The sequence below is a fragment of the Centruroides vittatus genome, unplaced genomic scaffold, assembly GCF_030686945.1.
Source record: "Centruroides vittatus isolate TY-2023 unplaced genomic scaffold, ASM3068694v2 contig_223, whole genome shotgun sequence".
NCBI classification, from domain to species: domain Eukaryota; kingdom Metazoa; phylum Arthropoda; class Arachnida; order Scorpiones; family Buthidae; genus Centruroides; species Centruroides vittatus.
The window spans coordinates 291666-312737 of NW_027121388.1; the positions used below are offsets into that span (position 1 = coordinate 291666).

The window sequence follows — 21072 nt, forward strand, 5'->3', positions numbered from 1 at the left end:
GATTATATAATACTTTAAAAAATTTACATTTATAATTCAGCCAAAATTCAATTAGTAATAGTAAGGCTTACTGTTATTATTCCTTTGGAGGGGTCGCGAAATATTAATTTTATTTATATTTACTATTTGGGGGATCGCGCAGCTAAGATGGTTGAGAATCACTGCTCTAAATTATTTAAATGTTTATATAAACCTGTACTTTTTTAAAACCAAAAAAACTAATTCGGTTTGAAGAGATAATGTAATGCAACACAAAGGCAGTCTGACTAGAGGAAATGCCTCTCGAAGGACTTTTTTGAATGGGAAAACTGGCCCTTATTTAGACACGTGAAAAAACTCGAAAAACTTAATATGGCCAGCGCGTTAGTGTAGCTCGAACCCATGACCTCAACCGCATTGGCTATCTTTCAGAAAATTTTGTTACTAATTAAGAACATGAGCATGCTTAAAAGTTTGCTTATCACATTAATGTAAGTTTTATTTTGTATTTTATTTTATTAATATTTATTTTAAACGTATTATATGAATTTTAAAATTTATTTCCACATTTCCCATTAAAAGTTTTACAACGTTCGAACTATAACAGACTCTCAAACTCACATAGGTCTAGGCTAAATTACACATTATATCAAGAGTTCACAAAGTACGTATATATGTTTGTGTGAGTGATGCATAAAAATAGTAAAGACAAACAAAATTGTTCATTACGTCAGTAAATCACTATATCAACTATATCAAGAATCCATTGTACAGTAGATTACAAGATATTTCCAGAGATGTTTCATACATTTCTTACTACAACAATATAGTGATTTAAGGAAGATGATAGAATTCTTGAAATCTATTGTCAACAATGTTGACTTTCAAAGAACTACTAATATAATTGAAGAAATTGCAATATTGACAAATACACAATCAAAAATAAAATCACATTTCGGTAACTAATAATTATATTTTATTGAAATAGTAAATACAAATCGAAAAAAATTAATGATTATTCTTATAAATTCTAAACGCAATTTCAATTAATTTTGAATTCAGGATCATAATCAATAAACAGGATAATGGTTAATGTGGGCAATGGTCTATATTTCATTTATTCTTCTAGGAGAATGTTAAACAGATAACTGTGGGTGTATAATTTGAATATATAGTATATAAAACTAAAACGGAAGGATATCGTTGTCTGTGGAATAAGCTTCTTACTGGACATAGGCAGAAAATTTCATCTTGCTCGCAAAAATTTCCATATAGCTCTTCCAAATATAGTACGTGTCGTTTGTAGTGGCTACTGCTTTGTTTAAAATAAACATTTATATGGCAATTATGCAGAGTCAGTTTATGAATGAATTGAAACTCCAGGAAAGATACACTCCATGAAATTCAGCATAAATTTTTCGCCCCGGATCATACACACATAGAAGTGCATACGATTGGTGCATCTATAAACAGGACAAAAAGACAAACGATAGTAGAAATCAAAGTACTAAGTAACTGGTGCAACGTTACCAAAATGCGCCAATACAAGATTATTTGAGTTTTGAGCAACTCCTGCGCTGCCTCTGCATACACATCCAAACACACACAAAAAAAAGTAGTAATTATTTATTGTGACATCGTTAAAATGCCGGACTGCAATTTTTAATTTATTTCATTTAAAATATATCCTTTCTACCTGATATGAGTACTGTACTGTCTTGCTGTTAGCTTTATTGTTTTATTTATACTATTTATACATTATTTAACACAAATAACAATATTTATAACAAGAAAAAGAATAATTATTACATTACAAATAATTATAAAATGAAGGATAATTATATTATGAATAATAAAAGGGATTATAATATCCCATTCTGACGTTTGTTTGTAATTTAAAATTACAAATAATATATTGATTTTGAATTTATGAAATAAAATAATACGTTTATAAATCTTTCAATTTTTTATTCGATTTTTCAATATACGAGAAATAAAATAATCTAGAAAATAGATACGCATAACTGAGATACACAACCAAAGATATTACAATGACATTATTGGGATAGTCACATTCGAATCCTTTCCATCGACTCCAAGATGCCCAAATACTACCAAAAGCACCAGTAATCATTTGCAATAATTGCAAAAATGTAATGCAGAGAGCTATAGTTTTTGGAATTTTCATGCCAGCTGTCATTAACGCAAAGTATGTGTACATGAAAGAGTGTACAAAATAATTCATTACGCAGAACCAATGAATAAGTCCTACTTGTTGCCAACCGAGATACCAGCATAAAATAAGTGTAACGATATGATGATACCAATGCAAAAAAATTAATTTCTTCTCAACACGATAAAAATACTATCTCCGAATTCTACGATTTTAGAACAAGCAAACAGCCAGCCCCAAAACACACTGGGTTGAATATTTTCCAGAATTGGTTCTAAGAAACAAACTGAATAGGAGAATCCCAATTTACGAATGGCTTGTACTAGAGTAGGAAAGGTTCTAAAGGTGCCACAAATGCTGAATACAGCCAAGGCCGAATTCCAGAAGAGTAGTGGTTTCTTCAATTCTAGAGCATTGCGATTTTTCATTAAGTTCTGAATGCCGAATATCACAATTACGTATATCGTAGACCAATAAAGGGAATGGTGCCAATAATTGTTCAACCATTGTACTCTGTTATATCTGTCGACGAGTTTTTCAAATTGGAACGGATCAGATTTGATTAAAGTAGTGTTGTAATCTGATTTCATCATCTTGAAGAACCTGAAAGTAATAATATTATTTATAAATATTAATACAATGTACGAATCTTAGATAATTGTATTATAAAGTGATTAAGAGTACATTTGACTTTTGAAAATATTTTGAAATCAAAATCGGCATCTATCCTTCTTACTTGTTCCCTTGAATATTAGAACATATCATTCAAACACAATAAAATTCACTCACAATGTATTTTTAAGCCTATTATGCTGTATCCAGAATAAATGCTGCACAATACTATAGTATTCTACATCCTTCCATCAAAAGTAATTTTCAGAAATATAACCTGAAATTCATCCAAATTTTGAATGATAACTTTATATATTCATTCTCTAAATTCTTATAACCGAAGCAATCCATTTGCTGAAGATCATCGCTTTCTGTAGTAATTATACATTAATCTCTAATTTAAAAAAAAATCTCTGCATGATATAAGTTGAATCGAATGTAAATTCAATATTTCATTTATTCTACTTTCGGTGTAACGCAATTAAAAGTCACAGGAAAATAAAAAAATGTATTAATAAAAAAAATATTATTGCGTAGAGAATTACAGTGAGTGAGAAAAGAGAAACATTTTGTAAAATAAATAACAAAGAATTAGATAAAAATAGTGAACAATTTATGTCCTAAGATCGACCTCGCGTTAGCCTAGAAACGGCTAGACGACCACTTAGCGAGGAGGAAGATTCAAACACATCGAAATGGATGATTTAGGGACCAAAAATGATAAAAGTATGTCTCAAGGATGCGAAGTTATTTGTTTAGATTATGCTCAAGCATCCATTCTTCTCTTTACGAAACTAGACAATATCCCTTTGTAACGTTTTTTTGGAACTTTTCCTTCAAACGTTCCAACGCTAAACTGTTTTCGTTTTCTCTTTTTGTGTCATGCTCCCGCTTTCGTCCACTTTTGTTTCTAATCGACCGTTCACACACGTCCTGACGTTCGAAAGCATCTATCATATCTTGAAAGTGCTGACATCCCCAGGGACCGTTGATGGTGAAAGAGTATCGTGCAACGTAAAACATTGACCTCGGACTCCTCGCATAAACCAATCATGGTATTGCTACGAACTTAGTTTGTATCCAGAAGATCTGCGAAGTTTTGTAAGCATCGCTTCAAACAAGTAAATGGTTTGGTTTGGTTTTATTCGTGTAAAACAATGCGATACATGCACGATCTGCAAAGGAGTATGCCTTCCGGGAGGTCTTTTATGGGACACTGACCCTTATTTAGGCGTTACTAATGTGAACAAAGCCGCGTGGCCAGGCTCGAACCCACGACCAACTACCAGTGTTCAGTGTGTGTTATCCATTCGAATGCAATATTCAGAAGAATATTAAGAAATTTTTAATAGTGCCTCCATATTATATCAGATAGACATGGTAGCAGCTTATCATTCCGTACTGGAATATTCATAAACCTCAGGAATTTTTCTAGAGTGAGTCACCCCAGATATATCGAGTCCCATTTCCCATCAAGTTGTTCCTATTCTGGGCTTGGCCGAATTTATAATAAATGATACAAAATGATAATAAATTAATCATAAAATAATAAGATTAAATTTTGATGTTATTGTAGAATTAATGGGATAAAGCAAAGAAGCGATCTGTAAAGTGAATTACAGAAAAATAGATTATAGAGAGAAGTGATTATTGTTTTCTTACAATTACGTTTCCTTACATTTAAGATAATGTAAAATCTATAATCATACAAGGTACGCACACCTCTTTATAGTTATTAGCTGTGTGAAAATACGTAGATTAAATGAAACAAAATTTAAGCATATAAACATAATAATATATTATAGATATTCCATATAGATAAACTCTAATAAAGTACGTAACTTTTAAAAAGTAATTCATTATTCATGCTTTATAACAGTATCCATCTACTTCTTATACTCTTAAGCATATAAATAAATGATTTACGATTAAATTGTATTTAATATTATTACATTGTAAACATTTTATAATAATTAAATTTAAAAAATCAGTAATTTTGGATAATACATACAATTAAATTGAAACTTGGTAGAGTTATCTTCAGATGTTTTCAGTCCTGGCAAGTGTCTTCAAGAACGAAGATGAAGTAACTTACAGCTGTCTTGTTGTCAGGATGCGCTTTTAAAACAGAATCCAGGTAACTGTTGGCTTTGACATTCTAACCAAGCGGAAAATATTACTAGAATTAAGGCTCTTTTCTCACTTAATGTATTCTTCTCACAGCTGATTACAATCAATTCATCAGGTGCATGGTTTCAACTCGAATGTCTTCGTTTGTTTATATTTTATTAAATAAAATTTACAAGTTTTACAAGTTGCAATTATGACAAAAAATCTTACATCTATTTTTATTTATAGTTTATTTTGGGAAATTTAATACTTCTCAGCAATTTCCTTTCACGCCCGTTGAACGTGTGAATATTCAACCAGAGCAGCCATGATTTTACAGTCCGTTGAATCGGAGGTAATTTTACGAGTTTAATGACGCTAATCTCTTTGCGTGACTATAAATAGGCCTAGATATATATATAAAGCATTCTCAATTCGTGTAAAATCTATACACACGTTTTCTACTGTCGATAATTAGCCTAGTTAAAACGATAAGCAATTATTAATTATAAAAATGTTACTCCAGTGTTTACATTGTTTATAGAAAAAAAAAAAACTGAATAGAAATTTTCGTGTAAAGGATTCTAAATTATAATTTAGCTCTTAATTTTTATTAAAAATAAGTAATAAGAGCTAAAATATGGCAATGTAAACATGGGCGATCTACCTCCCACAGTGGCGTGCCGTGACATTTGATGATAGGGAAGCTGTGTTTCTGTAAGAAGCCGACTTTCAGGGGCAATCAGTTAATTGCGCGTCAGTGATGGTCTAGGGTCCATTCGTACGTGCGAATGACAAAAATAAACAATTTATGTACTTTAATTCTAAAATACAAATAATACATACATAATACAATTATAGAAAAACTTGTTTCTTTTTTTATTTTCTATAAATTAACTCTATTCGGCGATGTTTTCCCGCAAAGTCGTTAATTACTTTATCATAAAACTCGTCGTTGATTCCATCAACGTATTTAAAAGTTCTTTTTCTATAGAAAGCAACGCTAGTGACGACAATCTTTCCTCCGACCGAGTGTTCCTGGCGAATGTATGAATTCGCTTCATTGTTGAAAAACTACGCTCAACAGACGCACTGGTAGATGGTATTGTAAAAATTAATGATATTAAACCATATAATTCTATTAGTACGTCTTTGTTTAGGTCATCATTAATTATAATATTTTTTATGTCTAAGAGTGACTTGCCAATATAGTCCGGACACGAATATAAATATTGCAATTCACTACGTAATTTACATAAATTAAAAAATTCTCCATAAAATTTACGTAAAGCATTAAAACTCTCTTCGGGAAATTGTTTTTCATAATATTTAAAATTATTAAAATCTAAAAGTGATAAAAATTCTAGAGATTTTATGTCGGCAAATCTGTCAATACAATTTTGTATCAATGTATCCATTATTTCATAAAACAGACGTCTATATAAATCCTTTTTAGACTCAATATCAGTATGTCTCATTCCTCTTTTTGGTTGAATTTCTAAAAAAGTTTCATCTTTTTTCAAAGCGTCCCAAATCAAATCAAAATCATTTCTTTTCTGTCGTAAAAAATCAATAAAGTGATTTATTCTAGTAATACAATATGCTATATTAAAATTTTTTTTTGTAATATATCAAAAAGGATATCTGAATGTGCAAATATTTGATGAAAAACTAGTAATAAAAAGTGAAAATCAAAATCTATTAAATAATGGTATAATCCTCTTGCGGCAATTGTAGTATCAGAATCCCATTGTTCTGGACTTTCAACCATATTCAACAACAAAAGTTTTAATTCTTCTTTATACTCCATAACGCAGTTTACAATCCTGCTATTGTAATTCCATCTAATAGGTGTGGCTGAAGGAAAACGCTTATTGACTTCTAGGTCTAAGGCGTGAGATCTTTTAGAAGATTTAGAAAAAAATGAAGAAAATCCTGTCATAGTTTGAAAAAATATTTTACATTCTTTTATATATCCAACAGATTGAGAGAAAACTAGGTTCAATCTGTGAGCATAACAGTGTACGAAAATAGCATGTTTGGATATTTCTTTAATTTTAGCTCGGACACCATTATGTTGTCCGGCCATTACGGCAGCACCGTCGTATGTTTGTGCCACTAATTTTTTAGTGCATTGAAATTCGTCTAAGTAACTCTTAATGTGAGTGAATAACGAATTTGCGTCTCTGTTCTCACTCGCATCAGTAAAGCCCACAAATCTTTCTTCGACGTTACCGTTTTCTTTCACGTAACGAAATACAGTCGACATCTGGGCTCTGTGGCTAATGTCCGTTGTTTCATCTACAATTATAGCAATAAATTTTGCGTTTTCAATTTCTTTTTTAATTTCTTGCAATAAAACGTTTCCTAACGAATTAACGAGCTCATTTTGAATTTTGTTCGATAAGCCAGTAAAAACTGTAGACTTGTCTAAATGCATTTTTAATTGATTATCTGACGTACTTAATAAAGAAACGAGTTCGATATAATTACCTCTGTTATTAGATTCAATACATTCCCTATGCCCTCTAAATGCCAATTCTTGCTTTGCTAAAAAGCATGTAATATCTATTAATTTAGATACAATATATCTATTAGCCGTAACTATCTTGTTATAATTTTCAATATTAATTTTATATTGTTTACTAATGTTAAATTCTATTCTATTTTGATTTCCAAATTGCTTCAATTTTACGAAAGAATCGATGTGACATTTACGATTTTCGTGTCTTTTTCTAGCTTTATCTCAAATTATTTAAATCGTCAAAGCCATTCTTATTCCACACACTAATTTCATTTGAAAATAATAGGCAAGGCCAACAAAACAATTTTTGCATTTTTATGCATCCACAAAGCCATTTTACGTCTTGATAAATTTTATCGTGAAAATGTCGAACAAATTTTTTTGTTGAAGTACTTATATTTAATTTAGGCGTTGGTCTTTCTCTTTTACTAATGGCTTTTTTTTCATTATATTGTCTTGAGCCAAAACTTTTTTTAAGTAAATTTTCAATATCACAATTACAGTTTAAATCGCTAGCCATGATATAAGGGCTAAAATTAAAAATAAAATTATTAAAACTTACTTAGTAAAATAAAATTTGTGATGGATATATAATTATACATACCTGGTACAAAATATTCAATTGTATGAATATACTTTTGCGAAGAAACGTATATAAAAATAACATAAAATATTGTTTATTTTTAAATATTTAAACCAGTGTTTCCCAACCTTTTTTGTGCTATGCCCCACCTAAGTCTTTCAAAAATTCTTATGCCCCCCTAACATATACACAAGTTTTAATATTCAAAAATTGAAATGTTCACTAAAGAAGGTTTTAGGAAGAAATCACTAGGAAATTATTGAGAAAACACAGTAAGTAAATTTTCAAAACATATAATGGAGAACTGAAATTCAAGTACAAAATAATTTTAATGAAAGATTTTCTATAATATTTTAATTATTAGTAATTATTTATTATTTAAATTTAGTGAGGTAATGTAGGAGCAATCTAATAACAGAGGTAATTATATCGAACTCGTTTCTTTATTAAGTACGTCAGATAATCAATTAAAAATGCATTTAGACAAGTCTACAGTTTTTACTGGCTTATCGAACAAAATTCAAAATGAGCTCGTTAATTCGTTAGGAAACGTTTTATTGCAAGAAATTAAAAAAGAAATTGAAAACGCAAAATTTGTTGCTATAATTGTAGATGAAACAACGGACATTAGCCACAGAGCCCAGATGTCGACTGTATTTCGTTACGTGAAAGAAAACGGTAACGTCGAAGAAAGATTTGTGGGCTTTACTGATGCGAGTGAGAACAGAGACGCAAATTCGTTATTCACTCACATTAAGAGTTACTTAGACGAATTTCAATGCACTAAAAAATTAGTGGCACAAACATACGACGGTGCTGCCGTAATGGCCGGACAACATAATGGTGTCCGAGCTAAAATTAAAGAAATATCCAAACATGCTATTTTCGTACACTGTTATGCTCACAGATTGAACCTAGTTTTCTCTCAATCTGTTGGATATATAAAAGAATGTAAAATATTTTTTCAAACTATGACAGGATTTTCTTCATTTTTTTCTAAATCTTCTAAAAGATCTCACGCCTTAGACCTAGAAGTCAATAAGCGTTTTCCTTCAGCCACACCTATTAGATGGAATTACAATAGCAGGATTGTAAACTGCGTTATGGAGTATAAAGAAGAATTAAAACTTTTGTTGTTGAATATGGTTGAAAGTCCAGAACAATGGGATTCTGATACTACAATTGCCGCAAGAGGATTATATCATTATTTAATAGATTTTGATTTTCACTTTTTATTACTAGTTTTTCATCAAATATTTGCACATTCAGATATCCTTTTTGATATATTACAAAAAAAATTTTAATATAGCATATTGTATTACTAGAATAAATCACTTTATTGATTTTTTACGACAGAAAAGAAATGATTTTGATTTGATTTGGGACGCTTTGAAAAAAGATGAAACTTTTTTAGAAATTCAACCAAAAAGAGGAATGAGACATACTGATATTGAGTCTAAAAAGGATTTATATAGACGTCTGTTTTATGAAATAATGGATACATTGATACAAAATTGTATTGACAGATTTGCCGACATAAAATCTCTAGAATTTTTATCACTTTTAGATTTTAATAATTTTAAATATTATGAAAAACAATTTCCCGAAGAGAGTTTTAATGCTTTACGTAAATTTTATGGAGAATTTTTTAATTTATGTAAATTACGTAGTGAATTGCAATATTTATATTCGTGTCCGGACTATATTGGCAAGTCACTCTTAGACATAAAAAATATTATAATTAATGATGACCTAAACAAAGACGTACTAATAGAATTATATGGTTTAATATCATTAATTTTTACAATACCATCTACCAGTGCGTCTGTTGAGCGTAGTTTTTCAACAATGAAGCGAATTCATACATTCGCCAGGAACACTCGGTCGGAGGAAAGATTGTCGTCACTAGCGTTGCTTTCTATAGAAAAAGAACTTTTAAATACGTTGATGGAATCAACGACGAGTTTTATGATAAAGTAATTAACGACTTTGCGGGAAAACATCGCCGAATAGAGTTAATTTATAGAAAATAAAAAAAAGAAACAAGTTTTTCTATAATTGTATTATGTATGTATTATTTGTATTTTAGAATTAAAGTACATAAATTGTTTATTTTTGTCATTCGCACGTACGAATGGACCCTAGACCATCACTGACGCGCAATTAACTGATTGCCCCTGAAAGTCGGCTTCTTACAGAAACACAGCTTCCCTATCATCAAATGTCACGGCACGCCACTGTGGGAGGTAGATCGCCCATGTTTACATTGCCATATTTTAGCTCTTATTACTTATTTTTAATAAAAATTAAGAGCTAAATTATAATTTAGAATCCTTTACACGAAAATTTCTATTCAGTTTTTTTTTTTTCTATAAACAATGTAAACACTGGAGTAACATTTTTATAATTAATAATTGCTTATCGTTTTAACTAGGCTAATTATCGACAGTAGAAAACGTGTGTATAGATTTTACACGAATTGAGAATGCTTTATATATATATCTAGGCCTATTTATAGTCACGCAAAGAGATTAGCGTCATTAAACTCGTAAAATTACCTCCGATTCAACGGACTGTAAAATCATGGCTGCTCTGGTTGAATATTCACACGTTCAACGGGCGTGAAAGGAAATTGCTAAGAAGTATTAAATTTCCCAAAACAAACTATAAATAATAATAGATGTAAGATTTTTTGTCATAATTGCAAAAAAACTTGTAAATTTTATTTAATAAAATATAAACAAACGAAGACATTCGAGTTGAAACCATGCACCTGATGAATTGATTGTAATCAGCTGTGAGAAGAATACATTAAGTGAGAAAAGAGCCTTAATTCTAGTAATATTTTCCGCTTGGTTAGAATGTCAAAGCCAACAATTACCTGGATTCTGTTTTAAAAGCGCATCCTGACAACAAGACAGCTGTAAGTTACTTCATCTTCGTTCTTGAAGAAACTTGCCATGACAGAAAACACCTGAAGATAACTCTACCAAGTTTCAATTTAATTGTATGTATTATCTAAAATTACTGATTTTTTAAATTTAATTATTATAAAATGTTTACAATGTAATAATATTAAATACAATTTAATCGTAAATCATTTATTTATATGCTTAAAAGTATAAGAAGTAGATGGATACTGTTATAAAGCATGAATAATGAATTACTTTTTAAAAGTTACGTACTTTATTAGAGTTTATCTATATGGAATATCTATAATATATTATTATGTTTATATGCTTAAATTTTGTTTCATTTAATCTACGTATTTTCACACAGCTAATAACTATAAAGAGGTGTGCGTACCTTGTATGATTATAGATTTTACATTATCTTAAATGTAAGGAAACGTAATTGTAAGAAAACAATAATCACTTCTCTCTATAATCTATTTTTCTGTAATTCACTTTACAGATCGCTTCTTTGCTTTATCCCATTAATTCTACAATAACATCAAAATTTAATCTTATTATTTTATGATTAATTTATTATCATTTTGTATCATTTATTATAAATTCGGCCAAGCCCAGAATAGGAACAACTTGATGGGAAATGGGACTCGATATATCTGGGGTGACTCACTCTAGAAAAATTCCTGAGGTTTATGAATATTCCAGTACGGAATGATAAGCTGCTACCATGTCTATCTGATATAATATGGAGGCACTATTAAAAATTTCTTAATATTCTTCTGAATATTGCATTCGAATGGATAACACACACTGAACACTGGTAGTTGGTCGTGGGTTCGAGCCTGGCCACGCGGCTTTGTTCACATTAGTAACGCCTAAATAAGGGTCAGTGTCCCATAAAAGACCTCCCGGAAGGCATACTCCTTTGCAGATCGTGCATGTATCGCATTGTTTTACACGAATAAAACCAAACCAAACCATTTACTTGTTTGAAGCGATGCTTACAAAACTTCGCAGATCTTCTGGATACAAACTAAGTTCGTAGCAATACCATGATTGGTTTATGCGAGGAGTCCGAGGTCAATGTTTTACGTTGCACGATACTCTTTCACCATCAACGGTCCCTGGGGATGTCAGCACTTTCAAGATATGATAGATGCTTTCGAACGTCAGGACGTGTGTGAACGGTCGATTAGAAACAAAAGTGGACGAAAGCGGGAGCATGACACAAAAAGAGAAAACGAAAACAGTTTAGCGTTGGAACGTTTGAAGGAAAAGTTCCAAAAAAACGTTACAAAGGGATATTGTCTAGTTTCGTAAAGAGAAGAATGGATGCTTGAGCATAATCTAAACAAATAACTTCGCATCCTTGAGACATACTTTTATCATTTTTGGTCCCTAAATCATCCATTTCGATGTGTTTGAATCTTCCTCCTCGCTAAGTGGTCGTCTAGCCGTTTCTAGGCTAACGCGAGGTCGATCTTAGGACATAAATTGTTCACTATTTTTATCTAATTCTTTGTTATTTATTTTACAAAATGTTTCTCTTTTCTCACTCACTGTAATTCTCTACGCAATAATATTTTTTTTATTAATACATTTTTTTATTTTCCTGTGACTTTTAATTGCGTTACACCGAAAGTAGAATAAATGAAATATTGAATTTACATTCGATTCAACTTATATCATGCAGAGATTTTTTTTTAAATTAGAGATTAATGTATAATTACTACAGAAAGCGATGATCTTCAGCAAATGGATTGCTTCGGTTATAAGAATTTAGAGAATGAATATATAAAGTTATCATTCAAAATTTGGATGAATTTCAGGTTATATTTCTGAAAATTACTTTTGATGGAAGGATGTAGAATACTATAGTATTGTGCAGCATTTATTCTGGATACAGCATAATAGGCTTAAAAATACATTGTGAGTGAATTTTATTGTGTTTGAATGATATGTTCTAATATTCAAGGGAACAAGTAAGAAGGATAGATGCCGATTTTGATTTCAAAATATTTTCAAAAGTCAAATGTACTCTTAATCACTTTATAATACAATTATCTAAGATTCGTACATTGTATTAATATTTATAAATAATATTATTACTTTCAGGTTCTTCAAGATGATGAAATCAGATTACAACACTACTTTAATCAAATCTGATCCGTTCCAATTTGAAAAACTCGTCGACAGATATAACAGAGTACAATGGTTGAACAATTATTGGCACCATTCCCTTTATTGGTCTACGATATACGTAATTGTGATATTCGGCATTCAGAACTTAATGAAAAATCGCAATGCTCTAGAATTGAAGAAACCACTACTCTTCTGGAATTCGGCCTTGGCTGTATTCAGCATTTGTGGCACCTTTAGAACCTTTCCTACTCTAGTACAAGCCATTCGTAAATTGGGATTCTCCTATTCAGTTTGTTTCTTAGAACCAATTCTGGAAAATATTCAACCCAGTGTGTTTTGGGGCTGGCTGTTTGCTTGTTCTAAAATCGTAGAATTCGGAGATAGTATTTTTATCGTGTTGAGAAGAAATTAATTTTTTTGCATTGGTATCATCATATCGTTACACTTATTTTATGCTGGTATCTCGGTTGGCAACAAGTAGGACTTATTCATTGGTTCTGCGTAATGAATTATTTTGTACACTCTTTCATGTACACATACTTTGCGTTAATGACAGCTGGCATGAAAATTCCAAAAACTATAGCTCTCTGCATTACATTTTTGCAATTATTGCAAATGATTACTGGTGCTTTTGTTAGTATTTGGGCATCTTGGAGTCGATGGAAAGGATTCGAATGTGACTATCCCAATAATGTCATTGTAATATCTTTGGTTGTGTATCTCAGTTATGCGTATCTATTTTCTACATTATTTTATTTCTCGTATATTGAAAAATCGAATAAAAAATTGAAAGATTTATAAACGTATTATTTTATTTCATAAATTCAAAATCAATATATTATTTGTAATTTTAAATTACAAACAAACGTCAGAATGGGATATTATAATCCCTTTTATTATTCATAATATAATTATCCTTCATTTTATAATTATTTGTAATGTAATAATTATTCTTTTTCTTGTTATAAATATTGTTATTTGTGTTAAATAATGTATAAATAGTATAAATAAAACAATAAAGCTAACAGCAAGACAGTACAGTACTCATATCAGGTAGAAAGGATATATTTTAAATGAAATAAATTAAAAATTGCAGTCCGGCATTTTAACGATGTCACAATAAATAATTACTACTTTTTTTTGTGTGTTTGGATGTGTATGCAGAGGCAGCGCAGGAGTTGCTCAAAACTCAAATAATCTTGTATTGGCGCATTTTGATAACGTTGCACCAGTTACTTAGTACTTTGATTTCTACTGTCGTTTGTCTTTTTGTCCTGTTCATAGATGCACCAATCGTATGCACTTCTATGTGTGTATGATCCGGGGCGAAAAATTTATGCTGGATTTCATGGAGTGTATCTTTCCTGGAGTTTCAATTCATTCATAAACTGACTCTGCATAATTGCCATATAAATGTTTATTTTAAACAAAGCAGTAACCACTACAAACGACACGTACTATATTTGGAAGAGCTATATGGAAATTTTTGCGAGCAAGATGAAATTTTCTGCCTATGTCCAGTAAGAAGCTTATTCCACAGACAACGATATCCTTCCGTTTTAGTTTTATATACTATATATTCAAATTATACACCCACAGTTATCTGTTTAACATTCTCCTAGAAGAATAAATGAAATATAGACCATTGCCCACATTAACCATTATCCTGTTTATTGATTATGATCCTGAATTCAAAATTAATTGAAATTGCGTTTAGAATTTATAAGAATAATCATTAATTTTTTTCGATTTGTATTTACTATTTCAATAAAATATAATTACTAGTTACCGAAATGTGATTTTATTTTTGATTGTGTATTTGTCAATATTGCAATTTCTTCAATTATATTAGTAGTTCTTTGAAAGTCAACATTGTTGACAATAGATTTCAAGAATTCTATCATCTTCCTTAAATCACTATATTGTTGTAGTAAGAAATGTATGAAACATCTCTGGAAATATCTTGTAATCTACTGTACAATGGATTCTTGATATAGTTGATATAGTGATTTACTGACGTAATGAACAATTTTGTTTGTCTTTACTATTTTTATGCATCACTCACACAAACATATATACGTACTTTGTGAACTCTTGATATAATGTGTAATTTAGCCTAGACCTATGTGAGTCCTAAAAGTCGGATAATTTTCAACCAATTTCTAAAAGGTCTTACATTTTGGATTAAGAGTAAGTGTTTAAAAATATTGTTAATAACGAGTAAAATTTCATTAACTCTGACCCCACTCGAGATACGACCAATACCTTTACTTTCCTCTCATCTCCTAAATGTAATGTCATTAATGCCCCACATAAAAGTATCGTGCCAAATTTCAAAATTTTCGGTCCACGAGTGTTGAAATTTAGAGCGACATACAAACACACATACGTACATATTATATATACGTATATATTTGAATTATATGTTTGAAGGGCTTTATATATATCAAATATATATAAAGGCCTTCAAAAACCTGAAAAAAATTTCACGGAAATTCATGAAAAATAGTAAAAGAGTTAAGAAACTTCCAATGAAATCGAATTTTCTTCAAGTCTTTTTGAAGTCTTTCAGTTTCTTCCTAAAAAGAAGTCTAAAAGAAAACAAATTCGTGAACAGAAAAAAATAAAACAATCGAGGAATATGTAAAGTGAACAGCAAATCAATGAGGAACATACACGGAAAATTGAACAAATAGAATAAACTACAAACAAGTTTTGAGTTGCCGAATTTTAACATGTAATGAAGTACAGTACATATGATTAATATTTATCTGTATATTTAGGTGCTATGTTTAGAATGACTGAGTTGTCACCGCCACCAACAAGACCCATGAAGCCAGTTGTCATGACGAGTATTATTATGACGTTTGTTGAATCACATCCAACCAGAGGAATGCATATCATGCATGCACTGGTTCCTATAATAGCTAAATAATACAATATCTTAATTATAATCAAAACGTTATATTATATACAGTGGTGCCTCATATAACGTACTTAATCCGTTCCAGGTGCACGTCCGTTAAGTGAAACGTACGTTATACGAAACGCATTTTCCCATAGAAATACATGTTAAAACATCTAATTCGTTCCGCAGCATAACATAACCGTACTGTATCATAAAATAAATGAACATGGGGTGCGTTTTTTTATTCCTCCGCGTAACTCTGCGCGAGCGACATCCGTTTAAAAATTCCTGCGGAACGCGTTCCTAAATTCTGGTGGGAGTGCGCCCCGTCGAATGGCAAAAACGGCCGCTTGTAGCAGTAGTTTACGGTGGAAAGCAACATGGCGTCCTCCATTGCTCATATAATTTCGTTTCCGGGTCCATTATGTGGTTTTATGAATGAAAATTTAGAAATTGTGAAAGCGCGAGTTAGCGCACGCGGTGATGTAACTGTCTTTACGAATTTTTTTCGAATGGTAGCCGGCATTCTAATTTTTACGTGGGTATTTTGAATGCTCTTTCAACAAATAATCCATTTTATGGTTAAATTTTACAACTGGGGCCCTTCTTTTGCCTTTAGAAGCTCATATTTTAGAATTATAGATTCCTCCATCACGATACTATCGATAGTGCGGACGCTGCCATCTTTCTTTCTTTCATCGTCGTTCCGAAATGCCTACAAACAGCAGCGCACTCCCGTAGTAGCGGAGACGCAGAGCGACCGCTATTAAAGAACGCACCCATGGAGCAGTCATCAATTATTCCGGAAAGTCCGTTGTTCGCAGCCAGTCCGTTGCTCGAATCACGTAACGGCCAAACAAAAAGTCCGTTGTTCGCAGCGTCCGTTATTCGAGGCGTACGTTATACGAGGCACCTCTGTAATTAGAATATTTACACTTACCAAGAGTCTCGAAGCTTTTTCTGACGTTTGTTGCGCTGAAATATTTACATTTAATAAACAAATCTGATATGTAACCAGATAAAATCATTCGCTGTATACATGAATGCGTTTATTATGCCATTCTGTAAAGAAATTCTTAATCTGGATTTTCTTCTGAAAATATTCATTAAAATTGTCAGACGTTACCTGCTGTATTGGGAAATGCAGAACATTCTCGACATACGAGGGTAATTTTGACAGAAATGTAAAAAAAACCCCAATAAAACAACATTTTTACAATGCACGTCGCCCATACTGGTACAGATGTTAAAATACTCTTCCAAGGAATTTTCTGGTTGTGTTATAGGCCTATATGCAAAATTATCTTAATAAAAAAGGTTTCTTTCAAAACATTTTAAAATTCAATTTACAATATACCTTAATATTATTCGTATTATTATTCGAGTTTTGTCGTATACGAAGAATCTCTTTTTGAGTAATGCCGGAAAATTCTTCCGGATAATCATATACAAAAAATAACAAACCGAGGGACAAAACACATCCATAAATACCTGAAATATAATAAATGTAATTGCTTAACGTTGGTGAATAACAAATAATTCTATAGAATAGATTAATTACCGATAACGTAGAATGCTGAAGGCCAACCACCTGAAAAACCATATTCACACAAGTAACCAGACAATATCATAGAAATTATGGAACCAATCAAATTTCCACTCATGCCAATAGCCATTAAGGCACTTCGTTCGTTAACTGGAGACCATCGTGAACGTATGGTAAATCCTAATGGATACGCCAGACCCTAAAATAAAAACAATTGTTACTTTCAAAATATTAAGAATATATATGTAGTTTAAGTAACTTACTTGCAACATTCCTATGACAACTCTCTGACACGTCAAGGCCGCTACACCGAGTTCCGCTATAAATGGTGTTATCGATAATAACGCCGACGAAAAAAACACAGTAATGACGTAAGTACGCTTGACACCTAACAGATGAACTACAGAACCTCCCAAAAACTGGAAAATGACATAACCATAATAGAAGCTTCCTAAAATAATTCCTTGTTCGGGTTGACTCCAAACGAATTTCCCTACAATAAACAAAATACAACGATTGGTCAGATGAGCACTATGTTATGTAATGTACGACACATTACTCACTTCTCTGTAATTATACGTGATATTTTGATTTTCAGCACTATGGGGGCATTCGCGAGGGAGAATATTTTCAGTTTCGCTCATCTCGGCCGCCGAATTATTCACCATGGCTACAATAGCTACGTTTAGCACGACTCTACGAGCATACATCTCCATACATACCAAAAAACTAAAGAAAACCAAAACATATCGTGCAGGTAAGACTTCTGTAGCAAAGAAAGAAAGGAAAAACGATTTAAGAAAGTGAGAAAATTATGTTACGCTCCAATTTTAAAAAAGCAAATAATATTTTACAGCGTAGATAAGAAATGTATCGAGCTTTATAGGTTACTTACTGTATAAGGCTTTTCCTTCACGTACGTCCTGCTTCATTTTGAAGTATGAAGCTTTCGAATGGACTGGTGTCACTTTTGTACAGAAGCTTACGTCACTCGGCTTTTTTTAATTTTATCAACTGTATTATAATCCAGCATCAGTGATATATAACCCGATATCTACGGTCCAAATCCCGTTTCGACAGTTTTAAATTTAAATGATACTGCCAAAGAACATGCATTGCAACATAATTTGCTTACGTCGAAAACTTCTACGTATATGTAGATATATTTTTTATATGTTATAGATATTTAACACAGAAGGACTATGGTATATATTTGGAATTTTTTAATTAATGTCTTATTATTAAATGAAGTTTTTTTAATTGTCAGTCTGAGTAGACAGTTTGTTTTATATCTTGTATCGAGTTTACTTGAATTCATGTCCCCTCTCTTCTTTAAGAACACGTGAAATGAAATTAGCTATTTCTAACTTATATGAATTTAAACCATTATAAAAGTTTTTTTTTATAGAAATTTATATTAAAGTGTTGCTATGGCGTTCAGACTTATAATAATTCTATGTATTTTTATCATTGTGAGTTAATTTTCTATTTTTCTTCTCTAGTGTGTTCTGTCTGATTAACAAAGGTGTAAACAATTTTTCTGAAATTATAAAATTATAATTATCTTGATAACGTTATCAAGATTTTCGTCATTAATCTAAAGTCCACGAAACAATTTTAGGAATTAATTTATATCCTTTCTTCCGTACACGAAACCCGAACGTAATTAATTTTGTGTACATCACCTTACACCTCTTTATTTTCTGTAAACGTCGCCATTCTGTTTTAAAACGGGATAAACTATTAAGTAGATTGTTGGCTTGCTACAGAAGAAATATAAAAATTTAATTGCATAAATTTATATGAAAGTACAGATTTTTCCATTTCATTCACACGAAAGTGTGATATAAATTTAGAAAAATTTTCGTTGGAAACGCAACTTATGTAATATTTATATTACAAGAAATCATTTGTCAATTTGCTAAATTTCATTTCAGAATTTAATTAAATTTTAATAAATGATTTAACTTTTGTCGTGATATAAGAACGGTTAATTAGTGCATTAAATTAGATAGAAAAATATGCATTAAATAGCCAGTCCAAAATCATCACTCCGTTACTCAAAACCATTGATAAGTGGACTTAGAATTGTGTATTGAGGTATTGTTCTGTTGATAGATCTATCTTGGGTCTCCTATTTTCTCTGCAAATGGTAGAGATGTTCCTCCAGCATCTCTTAATAGTCATTTCTTTCTGCCCTGCATGAATGCCAGATTAGACTTTCCATTCCATCTGAATGATGCCATATTACAAAACTGTTACCTTGTTGACGTTTCCAACATATCGTATAAAACTGTGCCAGCAATCCACATAGGCCATCCAAATAAAACTTTTATTATTACTCCATATAATTCTCTTTTATGTTTCTTTTTAATTCATCATTTCTTTGCCCATTTTATTCACTTCTGCATTTGTGCTTTTGTTAAGGAAGAGGTGAGTTTTATTTGAGTAAAGAAATTGCCTTGAAGTATATTTAACTCGATGTATTCATAACAGGAAAAGGAAAATAATAGAATCGTGTAAAATTTTACCCTCGGAGTTTTTTTGCAAATCTCCATGTTTTGAGACCCCTTGAACCCAAAACAGTCAAAAAAATACGGCAAAAAATTCCGTAGTTATGTATGTATGTATGTGTGTTACAGTAAATTTCGCTTTATATCTCAGGGCGGGTGAAGATAAAGAAACGAAATTTGGCACGGAGACTTGTATATAAGGGGCACTCATCTTTTAAATTTTGGTTAAGGAATGTCGGAGATAAGAGGGTGATCACGTAATATATCTCTTTAGAAGTCAGACTTAATGAAGATTTTACTTGTTAGCATTCATAGTGTTTTATAAAACTCACCTCTATCCTCAAAATTAAGTCTTCTGCTATTTTATAATAATTAAAAATTTATAAAATTTTATAAGAAAATCTCTTAATAGCACCACATTTAATTAATTTATTTATTTTCATTACTAATACAGGTGTTATTTTTAAAATAAATTCTCATAAAAAGCCGGAAAAGTTACGCAACTCGTTGATAGATTTTTTTATAATTATGGAAGCTGTTTTGTTTTGGATATCGTATTGTTAGGACTTACGAAAATTTGAAGTGTTGACAATGAATTATTGTCAGTTCTTTTAAAACATGTCATTTCATTCGTGAGGTTACTTTTGAACGCCGATCTTTAAAACATTTTTTTATGGTAATCGTCTCTTTGACGTATAAAATTAAATAAATTATGAGATATTTTCATGTCTTATTGTAATTTGTCTTCTTCATAGTCCATTCAGGCCATAATTAGCTTCTTTTCTATGTATAGGTGTACCCACGGTTCCGAGACATTGACGTAAATACAGTACGTCTGAAATGACAACAAAGCGTTTTTATACATTATGTCGCTTATAGTTATGTAGGCCTACAGTAATACATTCCTTTTATACTATATTTAACATATGATTCATGGATTTTTATACATCATTAGTTCTTCGTGTTACAGTTATATTATATTACTGGTTATAGTTACAATAAGTCTGTGATAGTTCAAGTAAGTCACATAATTTTCACATTTTAAGAAACCAATATTTTTACAAACACCAT

The 21072-nt window shown here is 31.0% G+C and overlaps 1 protein-coding gene and 1 pseudogene across 2 annotated transcripts in view; one reads left to right on the forward strand and one right to left on the reverse strand.

Moving 5' to 3' along the window:
- The window catches only part of LOC136970973 (uncharacterized), a 112546-nt gene that overhangs the window by 38425 nt on the left and 53049 nt on the right, over window positions 1–21072 (forward strand). The window lies entirely within an intron of this gene.
- LOC136970976 (sialin-like) lies at window positions 16978–18198 on the reverse strand (annotated as a pseudogene).